The 7,274-nt window shown below is 49.8% G+C and overlaps 1 pseudogene; it reads left to right on the plus strand.

Annotated features, from left to right (window-relative positions):
• Window positions 1-625: 625 nt before the first annotated feature.
• On the plus strand, window positions 626-6,262 carry LOC119350161 (annotated as a pseudogene).
• The last annotated feature ends 1,012 nt before the right edge of the window (window positions 6,263-7,274 follow it).

Here is a 7,274-nt window from a genome sequence, read left to right on the forward strand (position 1 = left end):
AGACAAACATACTCCTAATAAAATAATCATTTCATAATTTAATTCAACAGATAGACCCTTTAATCAAAGATGAACTGAAAAAACAAAGCAGAGCATACTCTATATAGATTCAAAAAAATTGATGAACCCTAATCCACATTTCGCGAGATTGGAGAGGATGGACCCTAAATATAAAGACAAACAAACAAGAAACCAAGAAGAAAATGTGCAGCTGCTAATGAAACCTACCCATAACTGGAGACATTTGTGACATTGAGGGGACGAACCCTAGATGTATACTGCTAGAATCAGTGAGCAAAAGTAACAAAAAACAAAACAAAGGACAAATACATAGGAAGGAGGAACAAAAAAAGACTACCTACGATGCGTCTCCCTCTCCTTCTCTCCCTCCAGAATTCGCCTGCGCCTCGAGCACCAGCTGCTAGAGAGAAAATGGGGAACGGCGGAAGAGGAATGGGGAACGGCCGAACTGAATGCTTCAGCACAAAGAACCATATAACGTGGAGAAAAAGATGAAACGCCCGCCCCCTCATCTTCAGACCTCACACAAAAAAACAGCCCACGAGCCCAACAACACAAACGAGGCCCGTGAAAAAAATGCAGAAACAAACAGGCCGCTAACAAGATGAGCCGCGCACATAGAGAACGACAAGCGACAGGAGGGGGACGCACCACAACGACAAAACAAGCTAGAGCGAATCTTGATGACAGGACGAGATCCAATGGCTGTGGACTAGCCGGCGTCCGGTCTCCCCTCCCCGTCCTCCTTTACCTTGCCGACTCAACGCCTCCGCCTCCGCCGCTCCTCTTACACCCAGCCCAAGTCCGGTCTCCGCCTCCGCCATTGCTCCACCACGCCGATGTCCCGCGTCCGCCTCCACCGCCGGCTCCTCTCCTCCACCTCGCCGCCCTCACGTTCCTGGTCTCCCCGCGACGCCTTTGCCGCGGCCACAGAGCGCCTGCGCGCCGGGACGCTCTGTCGAGATGATGCACACAACCTGTTCGACGAATTGTTTCGGCAGGCCACCTCGGTCCCCGAGCGCTCCCTGAACGGCTTCCTTGCCGCCCTCGCCCGTGCTACGTCCTCCACTGCCTGCATCAAAGATGGCCCCGCCCTCGCCCTCGCCCTTGCTCTCTTCAACCGTGTGTGCAGAGAAGAAGCCGGCCCGCAGGTGGCGGTGCCCACCGTTTGCACCTACAACATCCTCATGGACTGCTGCTGCCGCGCGCGTCGCCCAGACCTAGGGCTTGCCTTATTCGGCTGTATCCTCAGGACGGGCTTGAAGATACGGGGTGGATGAGGCTGTGAACGTGCTGCTTCACAGGATGAGGCTGTGAACGTGCTGCTTCACATGATGTCCGAGCTCGGCTGTGTGCCTAATGCCTTCTCATACTCCATTGTTCTGAAGGGCTTATGCGACAATAGCATGTGTCAGCGGGCGCTCGAGCTGCTCCAGATGCTGGTGGAAAAAGAAGGTGCCTGCTCTCTCAATGTAGTGGCATATAGCACAGTCATCCATGGTTTCTTTAAGGAAGGCGAAACCAGCAAGGCGTGCAATCTATTCGATGAAATGATACAGCAAGGGATTGTGCCTGATGTGGTGACATATAGCTCAATTATTGATGCGTTGTGCAAGGCCAGGGCAATGGACAAATCAGAGCTAGTCCTTCGTCAGATGGTTGCTAATGGTGCTCAACCCAATGAAGTGACATATAATTGCATGATCCATGGATATTCCACACCTGGGCGGTGGAAAGAGGCTGTTAAATTGTTTAGAGAAATGAAAAGCCGGGGCCTTATACCAGATATTTTTACTTGCAACTCCTTAATGACTTACCATTGCAAGCATGGAAGAAGCAAAGAAGCTGCAGAATTTTTTTATTCGATGACAGCAAAGGGCCACAAACCGGATATCGTCTCATACCGTATTTTGCTTCATGGGTATGCTACTGAAGGATGCTTTCCTGATATGATTGATGTCTTTAATTCAATGGAAAACAATGGTATTGCAGCCGACTGCCATGTTTTCAACATATTAATTGATGCATATTCTAAACGTGGAATGATGGATGAAACTATGCTGATAACAAGTAAAATGCAGGAACGCAGAGTGAATCCTGATATAGTCACCTATTCCAGCATAATAGCTGGACTTTCCAGATTGGGTAGGCTGACTGAGGCCATGGAAAAATTCAATCAGATGATTGCCTTGGGAGTACAACCGAACAAAGTTGTTTATCACGCGTTGATTCAGGGTTTTTGCATAGATGGTGATTTGGCTAAAGCTAAGCAGTTGGTTTCTGAAATGATGAACAGAGGTATTCCTCGTCCTAACATTTCGTTCTTTAGTTCAGTAATAAAGAGTCTCTGCCAAGAAGGAAGGGTTATGGATGCACATGATATCTTTGACTTGGTTATAGACATGGGTGAGAGGCCTGATGACATTTTACTTAATTCACTGATTGACGGATACTGCTTAGTCGGGAAGATGGATAAAGCATTAAAAGTACTTGATGTCATGGAATCAGTTGGTGTTGAGCCTGATGTTATTACATACAATACACTTGTTAATGGCTATTGTAGAAATGGAAGGATCAATGATGGTTTGACTCTGTTCAGAGATATGCCGCGTAAGAGAATTAAACCTGACACTGTGTTCATATTGCGTCATAATGGATGGGTTGTTTCGCTCTGGGAGATCTGTTTCTGTTATGGCGCTGCTAGAAGGACGGCGCGAGAGGGCCGGCCGGGGGCCTTTTTGCCCACGGCCGGGCAAGAGGGAAGGGATTTCCTTCTTAATTCTTGCTTGATTAGATTGATACATCTCCTCTCTTTATATAGAGAGGTTTACTTGACTCCCAAGCAAGGCTTACTTGACCCCTAAGAAAGCGACCCTTATCTCTAATTAACCCTAAGACTAATGGGCCAATTAGGCCCATTACGTACTCTAACACTACACCCCACCTGGACATGCAGTTTGTCCTCGAGCTGCAGCCTAACCAACTTATAACCATGACTCGACGCAACACAAACCTAACACCTAAAAACAAGCCTTTTACATCTCGGCTTGTTTTATTATTCTCAACCTGAAATGGGCTGGGACACATTATTTTGGACCCCTTAACAAAAAGTGGACACCATCCGCACGTAGGACGTGCACGCGTACAGCCACTTGGATTTCATGGACACCACCTGGACAAAAGGAGTGCATGTGTATGACCACCTAGAAGTGGTCGCAAGAGTGACCAGCAGAGGCGCCCTCGCGGTGGCCGGTGGCGGAATGCAGTGGTGCTACGCGGTGCGCTGCTGTCGGTGACACCATGCCTTCTCCCTGCTGGACGGCTGTTGGTTTGCACCGCACAGGAAAGAGTGGAGGGCTTGTGTTGGAGAATGACGAGGAGGGGTGCGCCCCCCCAACCGCCCGATGTCACAGACTTTGAGGTCGCTGCCCGCGGGGAAAACAGTAGGCCCCCCGCCCTTGGGGGCCCAAGATCCCCGACGCAGCGGATGAGATCGAGGTCCTCTGCGCAGCGAAGGGCAACTTGAAGGAGCGACAGCTCCAGACCACGCATCTCCCGCACACGCCGACGCGCTAGGAGGCCGCGTGCAGCAGACTGCAGCCTCACCGCCGCCGACACGTGGCGGGTAGCGATCCAAGAAGGAAGCGGTGACGACGACGGCGGGGACTGGACTTGGTGGAGCGGGACTCCCGCCGGCGCGGTCGATGCGGGGCCGGAGCTGACCAGCGGTGGCTGCTGCAGCTCCTGCGGTGGCGCACCGGGCAGCGGCAGCGGCTGCTGCGGCGGAGCACCGGGCGCGGCGGAGGCCACCAGGAGCGGCGGCTGCCACTGCAGCCAAGGCTGGGCGGTGGTGGCGATGGATGGCAGCTGCAGCGGCTGCTGTAGTGGCCCGGCGAGCGCGGCGAAGGCCGCCTGGTGTGGCGGCTGCCACGGCAGCCACGGCGGCGCGGAGGCGGCGATGGGCGCTGGAGGCGATGGGCTAGAGGCTTGGCGGGAGCCGACGTCGGCCATTGCGGCCACTGCGCGGCGGCGGCGGCAGCTGTAGCTGGGGCTGCAGCGTCCCAGCGAACGCCTCGGAGGCCCCTGGTTGCGGCGAGTACTACGGCAGGGCCAGCAGCCCGATGGCGGCGGTCGGCGGCAGGGGTGGCGGCGGCCCGTAAGGGCATGCCAGCTACAACCGGATCCCCTGGACGGCTGTGACGAGGTCGTTGAGGACCCCGGTGATCTCCTTCGGGGTGTAGGCGGCGGCCGGTGGTGCGGTGGCGGCGCCAAAGGATGTGACCAGCGGCGCGGACGGGGAGGGCAGCGGCGCGGTGTAGATGGCCAGCGGCGCGGTGGTGACGGTCGGCAGCGGAAGCGACGGGGTGGGCGGCGGCGAAGACATGATCGGAACTGAGCTATCTGATACCAAATTGTTATGGCGCTGCTAGAAGGAGGGCGCAAGAGGGCCGGCCGGGGGCCTTTTTGCCCACGGCCGGGCAAGAGGGAAGGGATTTCCTTCTTAATTCTTGCTTGATTAGATTGATACATCTCCTCTCTTTATATAGAGAGGTTTACTTGACTCCCAAGCAAGGCTTACTTGACCCCTAAGCAAGCGACCCTTATCTCTAATTAACCCTAAGACTAATGGGCCCATTAGGCCCATTACGTACTCTAACAGTTTCTGCAAGGGAAATGTTCCATGAGATGATCGAAAGTGGAACAACAGTCAGCATTTCTTCATACAATGTAATACTTGGAGGTCTTTGTAGAAATAATTGTGCAGACGAAGCGATTGCCCTGTTCCAGAAATTAGGTTCAATGAATGTGAAGTTCAGTATTGCAATAGTCAATACCATGATCGATGCAATGTACAGGGTTGGGTGAAGAGAAGAAGCTAAGGAACTTTTTGCTGGAATATCAGCTCGTGGGTTGGTGCCTAATGTATCTACTTATGGAGTAATGATTATGAATCTTCTAAAAGATGGAGCAGTGGAAGATGCTAACAATGTGTTTTCATCAATGGACAAGAGTGGTATAGTCCCCAGCTCCCGTCTCATGAATGACATCATCAGATTGTTGTTGGAAAAAGGTGAGATCGTCAAGGCCAGATATTATTTGTCTAAAGTTGATGGGAAGAGCATATCACTTGAAGCTTCAACTACTTCATTGATGTTTTCTCTCTTCTCAAGGAAAGGGAAATATATGAAGGACATGAAATTGCTCCCTGCAAAGTACCAATTTTTCGATGGATTTTGTTGATTTTGCACAAGACTCTGCTCAGGAAGCTTGAGTTTTTGCTTGCATAAAACCCTCCTGCCAGTATGACCGTATAAGAAATCCAAACTGCCTGCTTGTAGCATTGGGGTCATTTAGCGGTGTGTCAAAATCACAAGAGTGTGAAATGTCTATGAATCTTTTAACCTTCGATGGGCGTGGAAAGGTAGACCAAGTAGTCTAACACAGACTAGTTGGAGAACTTTAGGGGTAAGGACTTCTGATGGTGACTGGAAGGTATACAATCTTTTTCTAGCAGCCACCTGACATATTTTAATCTTTGTAAAACAGACAGTTTCCTTCATATGAATGCATTTTCAGAAATGTTAGTCTTAGTGCTCTGGTTATAGGTCCGTATGAAACTGTGGGTTTACTTTTACTTTGCAGTGCTCATGCTGAAGTCTCCAATACTCTATGCTGCTGTCAGTACGATCTGTAATGAGCACTAAGGCAAGTGCAGAGAAATGTGACGCTGTACTCCACAAAAGCAGTATTTGCAATTTTGCACTGACTGGAATTTTTAGCAGTACTCAAGCTCGGCTACAGCGACTTGGCATCAGGTATGAAGCAGTCATTTGCTTTCAAGCTCGGCTACAAGGAGGATCTATCTACTTCGGGAAACAAATATGCCATGACGGGTCTGCACTCTTTGGTGCTTTTTATGCACCTGTTGAGGAAATGTGTCAGTTTGGTGAGGACCGTGTTCAGGCTGCACTCTTCTGTACAGTGTTTTTAAATTCACAATAAAGTGAACATCGTCATGTTTTTCCTCCAAAATGCAGCCTCACTTCCTTTATTGCAGCTAGAAGATTTGACAATTCAGTTGTTCATCAGGAACTTCAGGGAGGCTGTTTCCTTTAGCCCGTGATCACTGATCAGTAGCTCGGTTGTTTCATTTCTTCTCTTCTATATGACTGAATGGAAAGTTTTGTGTGTTTGTTATTGTTGGTCGCTTGCTTCATTTTAATATAGTTCATTTTCACCATTTTATACGTCAATGATGTGATACATACCTCGGTATCACCAACTATATTTTCTCGATAAGATAAGAATTCAAATACTTTGTAATTGATATAAGAAAATATGGACCAAATTTTAATATCTAAAAACTTAAACATTTGTTAATTAAGCAACAGGGTTACACAGAGTCTTTCGGATAACTCTGGAGAAAGGCTTGGCTAACTATGAACAACTACATTACAATGTCGATGCACATGCTTGAAGACCACAGAAATGAAGATGTTGGACACAAACTTGACATCAACTACCTTGAAATCGGGGTGGCGGTCCCAGATCTTTTTAGTGGTGGCATGGCTGGGGCGACTATGAGGGCAGCCCGCCGGCCGCCTTTGGATCTGGGCAGCGGTGGCTGCGATGACATGTGCGGCGGTGGATAACGAATTGAAGACGAAGATGTCATCCAAGGCGGTGGCCACGGTTGCAGCTAGACAATTGATGGGATTCAATTTCCCAAGTTCATAATCAGCTGATGGCAAGTACGACATGGGTTTGCTGGAGGGGCCCTTGACATGGGTTTCAGGCGGTGCCTGGCACTCGCGTCGTCGCCCGACAACAAGCTCATATGAGCACAGTATGAGCACAGTTTTTGGTCGCGTTAATCAACTATGTGTGTGAATAGAGGTTGGAAAGCCCAACTTTCGGGCTAAAGACATTCTGAGATGTCATGTTCCATGGTCCTCATGCACGAGATGCATATTCGTTAACGAGTGGTCTGGTCGACATTGTCAAGGATACAAGGAATGAAAGGTGGTGGTCAAGCGGTTGCGACAACACATCGTGGTTGCGTTTTGGTGGTGCTAATTCAGTACTAGGACTGGAGTTTCAGGGTGAAAACCCTTGGTGTGACCTTTGTTGGTCATACCTGGCAATGCCGATGTTTCAACATCGTTACCTTGCTGAGGGCGTTGCATAGAATTTTGCCCAGTTTTACTCTGAGGGTGAAAACTCAGGATTTAGTCTTTGACTGAATCCGGCGA

This window comes from Triticum dicoccoides, chromosome 1B, assembly GCF_002162155.2.
Source record: "Triticum dicoccoides isolate Atlit2015 ecotype Zavitan chromosome 1B, WEW_v2.0, whole genome shotgun sequence".
Classification (NCBI taxonomy): Eukaryota; Viridiplantae; Streptophyta; class Magnoliopsida; order Poales; family Poaceae; genus Triticum; species Triticum dicoccoides.